Here is a 9,564-nt window from a genome sequence, read left to right as displayed (position 1 = left end):
GGCTTAGAGATGGGGGCATTACACAAAAAGCCTCTTCCTTTGTATAAACATTTAGACATACAATGCATGCATCACACATTCTGGGATTGGGTTAGTCATTTTTGGCCTCTTACTTTATATAGCGTGTATCCTACATGTTATTAATTCTTTAAAAGGAAGATGTACTAAGTCAATTACATTATATTATATACAGTTAAAACTTCTTTAATGAGTCCTTGGTTTGGCTCATTCAACTGATACTTTTGCTGTGATCTTCTGTTGAAATGCTTAGTCATGTTCCCACAGCATCTCTGTCTCATCTTGGTTTCAGAGTACCATACCAATTTCAAACAGTTCAGTTCCCATGCCACTCCTATGACATTTCTTTAGATGTCATTACCTCCCACCTTGGCAGTTGTGTGCATTCTAAAGTACACCTTTTTGTCCAGGAAGTCCTGCCAACAGTCCTGAACCATATTTCACCAAATTTTAGATAACTGCAGATTATTAAAATTTAGGAAGACTGACACAAATGAACTGAACATTTTGAACTGAACAATTTGGATCAGTTTCCAGTCTAGGACATTTTAGTCTTATTTACAAATCACCACCAAGCCATAGATGCCAGGTCTAGCTATTCCCTAGTGAATGTATTATTTCCATGGAATTAGTGCCTCGCTAAATCAGAATATCTGGGAGTCTTGCCTTAGCCTCTGTAGAGGATATAAAGTATTAATGAACAGGTTTCATTGAGAGGCTGTGAAATGCCTTAGTATGTTCTTCTACATTTTATCATCCCCATTTTAAAAAGTTACCAGAAGTACATACACCAAGAGCAACCTTCCCTGTTTAATAGTAACAATCATCTGGAGAGCCGACGGTAACGGTCATCTGGAGAGAACCTCTGCAAGAGCCTGTCATCACTTACTTCCCAAAACACTCCATATCCTTTCATGGACTTCTGGAAATTGGATACAGACAGATGTTCCTATGGTTAGGAATGAGGACTTGCAACTCTGCTTGCTCAGTCTTCAAGCAGCCTATGAGAACAGCTATATAACAGCAGGGCTGCCTGATTTACCAGTCCCTCTGATTGGCCAAATCAGCCAGCAGGCCTGCTCTTAAGCCCAATAGGAACAACTGATCTCTTGCTGCTCAATTCACAGGCTCACAGTTACAGTCTCTCCTGTGCTTCCCTGCTCCTGCCTTGCTCCTGGCCTGACCAGTCCACTCCAGGCTTGATCAGTTCCTGATTCTATCCTTTGGTCCCATTCTTGATGGCTGCTCCTGATCTGGCCTCTAGGCCTGGCTGCTCCCACCCCACTTCAGGACATGTCTGCATTACACCAGCAGATGTGCCTATGTCCCACTGCCTCCAGGACCCCCATTCCTGCCAGTATGAAGGCTAACTCAACCTTCAAACATGCTGATGTATGACATCTATATTATGACACTCACCATCTTGGCCAAAATTAGGGATTGAATTGATGACCTCCAGAGCTAAAAGCAGAGTCTTTATAACTGATGCTGGAATGACAGGGTCTCAAACTGACAGTTTCAGACTTCCATGCCTTGGACTGGGCACAGAGTGGGATGGATGACCCACACTGGCCGGTGGGTTATACTGGCAAAATGTGTGATGAATGACTAAATTGTGAAACATTCTTTGAATGATCATACAATAATTTAAACTCCATTTTATACTGAAAAAAATATGATAGATTTAAAGACGTTTTCACATTATGGAACTGACCATCCCATCCCCCACATAGATCAGCAGCAGGCTTTGAACTAGGGCTGTCCAGAGAATAGAATTTAGGTCCCACTACAAATATAAATTTGGGGGCGGGGAGTGGCAAGGGGAACCCATCCTGAATTGGGATGAAGAGTCATATATTTAAAGTCAACCTTCTGCTGGTGGCATCTGACTCAGATGATGAAAATGAACATGCGTCAATCCACACTGCTTTGGATCATTGTTACTGAGCAGAACCCATTGTCAGCATAGAAGCAGGTCCTCTGGTTGAAGCATGAAGGGGCATACGAATCTTCAGTGCTTCTGGTATGTAAACATCTTGCGATGCCAGCTACAACAGTGCCATACAAAGGCCTGTTCCCATTTTCAGGTGACATTGTAAATAAGAAGAGGGCAACATTATCTTCTGTAAAAGTAAACAAACTTGTTTGTGTCTTAGTGACTGGTTGAACAAGAAGTAGGACCGAGCAGATGTGTAGGCTCTAAAATTTTAGGTTTGTTACATAAAACTGCACTCAGACAAAAAACATTGCATTACAGTACTTGCATGAGAATTGAAAAATACCATTTATTTTGTTTCTTATTTTTACAGTGCAAGTATTTGTAAGCAAAAACATAAAGTGAGCACTGTACACTTTGTTTTCAATTAAAACACAGAATACAATATATCTGAAAATGTAGAAAAACATCCAGAAATGTTTAATACATTTCAATGGATATTCTATTGTTTAACAGTGCGATTAAAACGGATTAAGTTTTTTAATCACGATTAATTTTAGTTAACTGTGATTAATTGACAGCCCTAATTTGGAGTCACTAGGTTTGGCTTGGTAAATTTTTTCCATTATAGCCAAAGTCATAAAATGCTCTACAGACAATACTACTGATGCAGAACTGATAGTCTAGGAATCAGCACATGAGGAACAATAATGCAGCCAAAGGACAGGTCCCAGAATGTTTTAGATTTCTTGCAAAAGTAGTACAAAGAAGAGTAAGACAATCCAGTTTTAAAAAAAAAAGGTTACTTAATGGGGTGATTCACTGTTAGTATTTATCTGTATCAATCTGTTTTTCATCAATTTGCCATGGAAAATTCAAACAGTACTCAATGTTGGTATTCTGTCTTTGGCATTCAAGATGTTATTTAAAAAAACCCACACAAAATGAAGGTTTAAAACTTCGATAAAAATTGACCTCTAAGGCTACCACTATACCATAAATTTATGAACTAGAGGAAGGCAACTCTTTGGAACAAACCCAATCAAACATGGGTCATAAATGGGTACTATATTCATTACTGTGCTAATTAGCTGTACTTGGTGAATGCTCCATTGAATGGATGGTCCTAGGTATAACATTTTAGTAGGATTGTATGGCAGGTAAAAAAGAGGTTCTTGGCAGTAGCTGGCATGTCACTAGCCTGCCATTTCTAACTGGAATATTCTAAGCACACTTCTCGTTCCCACATGTCTGAAGCAGTGTATATTCTTGCTGGACATCTTTTCCCCAGAATGAACATGCCTAGTTCCCTTAACCTTATTTTCCAAACATTTATATTAGCTTTGCTGATTTTCAACTGAACTTGATTTTCTCTTTTTGAACCAAGAGTGCTTCCCAGAACTGTATAGAATATTCTAGTTGAGCTGTAACCAGTACCAAGTTGAACAGAATGATTACCCAGCTACTCCTGTTAATAGAATCCTATGTAGCATTTCCCTGGGGAAGGGCAGGGGAGAGAAGAGAGAAGCATGCTTCACACTGATTACTTATTCTCTTCATTGTTGTGGTTGCCAGATCCTTCTTAGTGGTACTTCTGCAGAGAGGACTTGTGACACAGAATATATAGAAGGGATCTTTTTACTACACACTAAAAGTGTTATAACTCTCTACCTTCTTTCCTCTGTTAGACATCAACTGTGTACAATCCTCTGAAGAGGTCACCTCTTCAGAGGATTGTACACAGTTGATGTCTAACAGAGGACCTCTTCAGAGGATTGTACACAGTTGATGTCTAACAGAGGAAAGAAGGTAGAGAGTTATAACACTTTTAGTGTTTAGTAAAAAGATCCCTTCTATATTGCGTGACCTCTTCAGAGGATTGTACGCAGTTGATGTCTAACAGAGGAAAGAAGGTAGAGAGTTATAACACTTTTAGTGTTTAGTAAAAAGATCCCTTCTATATTGCGTGACCTCTTCAGAGGATTGTACGCAGTTGATGTCTAACAGAGGAAAGAAGGTAGAGAGTTATAACACTTTTAGTGTTTAGTAAAAAGATCCCTTCTATATATTTTGTTTACTGCTTTAGATTTGATGACACTTATTTTTCATGTGGAAGAAAAACCTAGAGAAGAAAATCCCTACACCTATGAAAAACTGTTCAACATTATAGAAATAAGAGAAAAACCTTCCGGTACTCTAAACTTTTAGACAACTTGAAAAAAGTGTAAATGTTTATTTTTTGGTTTTATTTTAAAATTAAATAAGAACTCTTGGTAGTTTCATGTGCAGCCATCAACAAAATGTTCCTGAATCAGTGAGAAGGCTGCAGTAAACTTACTGAGATTTGAACTTTGATGAACCAGCTCTCTAAGCTGCTAAGCTTTAGCTTGCTAACTTAGTGATACATGCCTGCTCGGCTTCAGAGGAACGTGTCAAGCACAGAATTTAGAAGGTCATGAAGAGTTAGCTGAAGACTTAAGAGACTAGGGTTAGTGGGCATGTGCTGGTGGCCTGTGATATACAGGTCAGACTGGATGATCCGGTGGTCCGTTCTGGCCTTAAACTCAATGACTGACTCTGTTGAAGCTATGAGGTCACTTGATTGAGGTCAGGACCCTAGCAATCAACAGGAGGTGGGAGAGGTGTGTGGCCAACCCAGAGGTATAAATTTAGAGACCTCCTTTGAGCAAAAAGAGCCCACAACAGAATGAGGAAGCACAGCAACTGAGTGAGTTGCCAAGGTAAGGAGAGAGTTTGGTTGCAGTGGGAAGAGTCCAAGAGATTATAACACTTTTCATGAGGACTTGGTACCTTTCTAATTAATTGCCAAGTTTAGGATATATTTCTTTATTTTATGCCACAATAAACCCCCACAAGTAAAAATGCAAGCAGAAGACGAGCAGCAGGGCCACTGAGTTTGTTGCATTGAGTGCAACAAGTGTAGTATTACCTTCCTTGTGGGAAGGTAGCTCAGATGTGCATGCAGTGCAATCAAATTTCAGGTCTCAGTAACCTAGTATGGGCTCCTGAGGCCCGAGTGGCTGAACTGGAAGAGCTAAGGGAGACAAAAGTACACAGATGAGACTTTTAAAGATATCGTAGAGCAGTCCCACCTCCTGTCTGATAGCACCAGTGCTGTTAAAGAGGAGGGAAGTCTCAGAGCAGGAGGGCATCAAGCTGGAACAGAGGGAAATGATCCCATAACATCTCCTAGATGATAGCCTCTTGGACTGATGCTATCCCTCCATTGTTGAGACAGGCAATAGCAGTGGGGGATTCAGTTATTAGAAATCTAGATAGTTGGGTTTTTGATGACCATGTGAGTTGCCTGATGGGTGCAAAGGTAGGAGATCTCATGAGATATTTAGATTAGCACTATATATAGTGCTAGGGAGGAGCCACTGGTCATGCTACATGTATGCAGTGGTGAGCTGGAGCCGGTTCGCACTGGTTCGCTGGAACCAGTTGTTAAATTTAACAACCAGCCAAAAGTGGCTCCTTAGGCACCAACTCCGTGGGTGCTCCAGGGCTGGAGCACCCAAGGGGAAAATTTGGTGGGTGCAGAGCACCCACCGGCAGCTCCCCGCCCCGCGCCTGGCCCCAGATCACCTCACTTCCACTCCGCCTCCTCCGCTGAACGCGCTGCCCCACTCTGCTTCTCTGCCCCCCCTCCCGGCTTCCCGTGAATCAGCTGTTTGAGCGGGAAGCCTGGGAGGGCTGAGAAGCAAGTGGTGGCTTCACGCGCAGGCCCAGGGAGGTGGAGGTGAGCTGCGGGGGGGGGGGTGGGCGCAAGGAGGGCTGCCCACGCCGCAGCAGGTAACCCGGGGGTGCACAGGGGAACTGCTCCCCTCCCCAGCTCTCCTCCCTGGGCCTGAGTGCGAAGCTGCCTCCTGCTTCTCAGCCCTCCCAGTCTTCCCACACAAACAGCTGATTCGCGGGAAGCGGGGGGGGGGGGGAGGGCGGAGAAGCAGAACAGGGCAGCGCGTTCAGGGGAGGAGGTGGAGGTGGAGGTGAGGTGAGCTGGGGCCAGGGGTGGGGCGCGGGGCGGGGAGCTGCCAGTGGGTGCTCTGCACTCACCAAATTTTCCCCGTGGGTGCTCCAGCCCCGGAGCACCCATGGAGTCGGCACCTAAGGCACCACTTTTGATGTGATCAGTGTGGGGAGCGTCCGCTACGCTCCCCTGCCCCTAGGAGCCAGAGGGACCTGCCGGATGCTTCCTGGGAGCTGCCCCAGGTAAGCACCTTCAGGACTCCCCACCTCGCCCCCCGGCAGGTCCCTCTGGCTCTTAGAGGCGGGGTGGGCACCCACTATGGTGGCCCACAAGACCCTTCTGCCCAGTTCTGGGGGCAGTCAGGGGACAGGAGAGGGGGGTAGATGGGGCAGTGATCCTGGGGAGGTGGGGGTGGGCAACGACCCCCTCATGGGGTGAGGAGGGAACCAGTTGTTAAGATTTTGGCAGCTCATCACTACATGTAGGTACCATTGACATAGGAAAAGGCCAAATTTAGGCTGCTAGGTAAGAAATTAAAGTCCAGGACCTTCATGGTGACATTATCTTAAAAGTTCCCAGTTCCACACATGGGCCCAGAAAGACAAGCAGAACTGCAGGGTTTAATTTGTGAATGAGATGATGGTGTAGGGAGGAGAGGTTTAAGTTTATTAGGAACTGGGGAACCTTTTGCAGAAGGAATGGCCTATTCAGGAGGGATAGGGTCCACCTAAACCAAAATGGAACCAGACTGCTGGCACATAAAGTTAAAAAGGTTGTAGGGTTGGGTTTTTTTTTGGTTTTTTGGTTTTTAAACAAAGGGCTGAGAGAGAACACTGACAGGTGCAGAGGATCATATGTTTCAGAAGGAGACATCCCTTAGGATGAAGTTAATAAAGAAGGAACACTGTATCCTAGATGAGAGGAGAGGACAGATGTCAGTAAGATACTGGTAAGAGCTTGTGAGAAAGTCAAATGAAAGAGTGCCATTTAAATATAACGCATGAAGGCAAGCAACTGAATATTGACAAAATGTTCAAGTGCTTATATACACGTGCTAGAAGTCTAAATACTCAGAGAGGTGAACTAGAGTGCCTGGCACTGAGGATAATAGGCATACTGGGAGTTCGGTAGAATTCAGATAATCAATGGGACATGGTAATACCAGGGTATAAAATATATAGGAATGACAGTGTAGGTCACACAGGTGGAGCAGCATATACTAGAGAAAGTATGTAGTCAAATAAGGAAACATTTCACATGAAACAGACTCCTTATAGAATTTCTATGGATAGGAGTTCCATGCGTGAATAAAAGAGTATAGCAGTGGCAATATACTACCAACCACCTGACCACAAGGATGACCGTGATTGTCAAAATGTAAAGGGAGGTTAGAGAGGCTACAAAGGCTGAAAGTGCCATAAATGGGTGACTTAAACTATCCTTAGATTGACTGGGTACGAGATAAAATTTCTACACACCATATAATGACTGCTTCTTGGAGCAGCTAGTCCTGGAATCCACAAGGGGAGAGTCAATCCTTGATTTAGTCCTAAGTGAAGCACGGGATCTGGTCCAAGGGGTAACTGTAGCTGAATTACTCAGTAATAGTGACCAGAATATAATTAAGTTTAACATCCTTGTAAAGGGGATAATACCAAAAAACCTACCACAGTAATACGCAACTTCAAAAAAGGGAACTACACAGAACCAAGGACACTTGTTAGATGGAAATTAAAAGGCATTTACAAGTATTAAATGCCTGCAGGCAGCATGGGGACCATTAAAAATACCACAGAAGAGGCTCAAACTAAATAAATACCCCAAATCAAAAAAACTCCACAAACAATAAAAGAAGATCCAAAGAAAGCCACCATGGCTAAACATCAGAGTAATGGAGATGGGCGGGAGGGGGGAAATGGGATCCTTTAAAATAAGGAAGATGCACAGTCTCTGGTATGTTGTGTGTTAAAGCATAAGGCAGGAGACTAAGGGTATGTCTACACTACGAAACTAGGTCGATATTATAGAAGTCAGTTTTTAGAAATCGATTTTATATAGTTGATTGCATATGTCCACACTAAGGGCATTAAGACAATGGAGTGCATCCTCACTACTGTGGCTAGTATCGACTTACAAAGTGGTGCACTGTGGATAGCTATCCCACAGTTCCCGCAGTCTCCGCCACTCATTGGAATTCTGGGTTAAGCTCCCAACGCCTTATGGGGCAAAAACATTGTTGCGGGTGGTTTGGGGTACATGTCGTCAGTCGCCCCTCCCTCCGCGAAATCAATGGCAGACAATCGTTTCATGCCTTTTTTCTGTGCGGACGCCATACTGCTTTCAGCAGATGGTGCAGTAGGACTGCTAATTGTCGTCATCGACCACTTCCGCTGCAACTCTGCTCTGCTGCTATTGTCTCAATAGCGAATTTCTCCATGTTGTCTGTCATGGGCTCCCGGGTACGTGTGCTCTTCCTCGGCAAATGTGCGCTGTGCTAACCGTCGTCCTCCACCGTTTCTGCTGCAACTCTGCTCTCCTGCTCTCATGAATCCACCTTGCAGGTCCTCTCGTTGTTCTCTATAAATATCTATTCTTGTGGCATTCGTCGTCAGCCACTGCTTCTGCTGCAACTCTGCTGTCCTGCAGACGCCATACCACGGCAAGCATGAAGCCCACTCAGATCACCGCAGCAGTTATAGCATTGTAAACACCTCGTGCATTATCCTGCAGTATGTGCAGAACCAGAACCTGCAAAGGCAGGCAAGGAGATGAGAGTGATGAGGACATGGACACAGACTTCTCTCAAAGCACGGGCCCCGGCAATTTGGACATCCCGGTGGCAATGGGGCAGGCTCATGCCGTGGAACGCCGATTCTGGGCCTGTGAAACGAGCACAGACTGGTGGGACCGATTAGTGTTGCAGGTCTGGGATGATTCCGGTGGCTGCGAAACTTTCGCATGCGTAAAGGCACTTTCATGGAACTGTGTGACTTGCTTTCCCTTGCCCTGAAGCGCAAGAATATCAAGATGAGAGCAGCCCTCACAGTTGAGAAGCGAGTGGCGATAGCCCTCTGGAAGCTTGCAATGCCAGACAGCTACCGGTCAGTCAGGAATCAATTTGGAGTGGGAAAATCTACTGTGGGGGCTGCTCTGATCCAAGTAACCAATGCAATCACTGAGCTGCTGCTATCAAGGGTAGTGACTCTGGGAAATAGTGGATGGCTTTGCTGCAATGGGATTCCCTAACTGTGGTGGGGTGATAGACAGAACGCATATCCCTATCTTGGGACTGGACCACCTTGGCAGCCAGTACGTAAACCGCAAGGGGTACTTTTCAGTGGTGCTGCAAGCACTGGTGGATCACAAGGGATGTTTCACTGGCATCAACGTGGGATGGCCGGGAAAGGTACATGACGCTCGTGTCTTCAGGAACTCTGGTCTTTTTAAATGGCTCCAGGAAGGGATTTACTTTCCAGACCAGAAAATAACTTCTGGGGATGTTGAAATACCTTTAGTTATCCTTGGGGACCCAGCCTACCCCTTAATGCCATGGCTCATGAAGCCGTACACAGGCACCCTGGACAGTAGTCAGGAGCTGTTCAACTATAGGCTGAGCAAG

Source organism: Natator depressus, chromosome 1 (genome assembly GCF_965152275.1).
Source record: "Natator depressus isolate rNatDep1 chromosome 1, rNatDep2.hap1, whole genome shotgun sequence".
In the NCBI taxonomy this organism is placed as follows: Eukaryota; Metazoa; Chordata; order Testudines; family Cheloniidae; genus Natator; species Natator depressus.
This window is presented reverse-complemented; position numbering follows the sequence as displayed.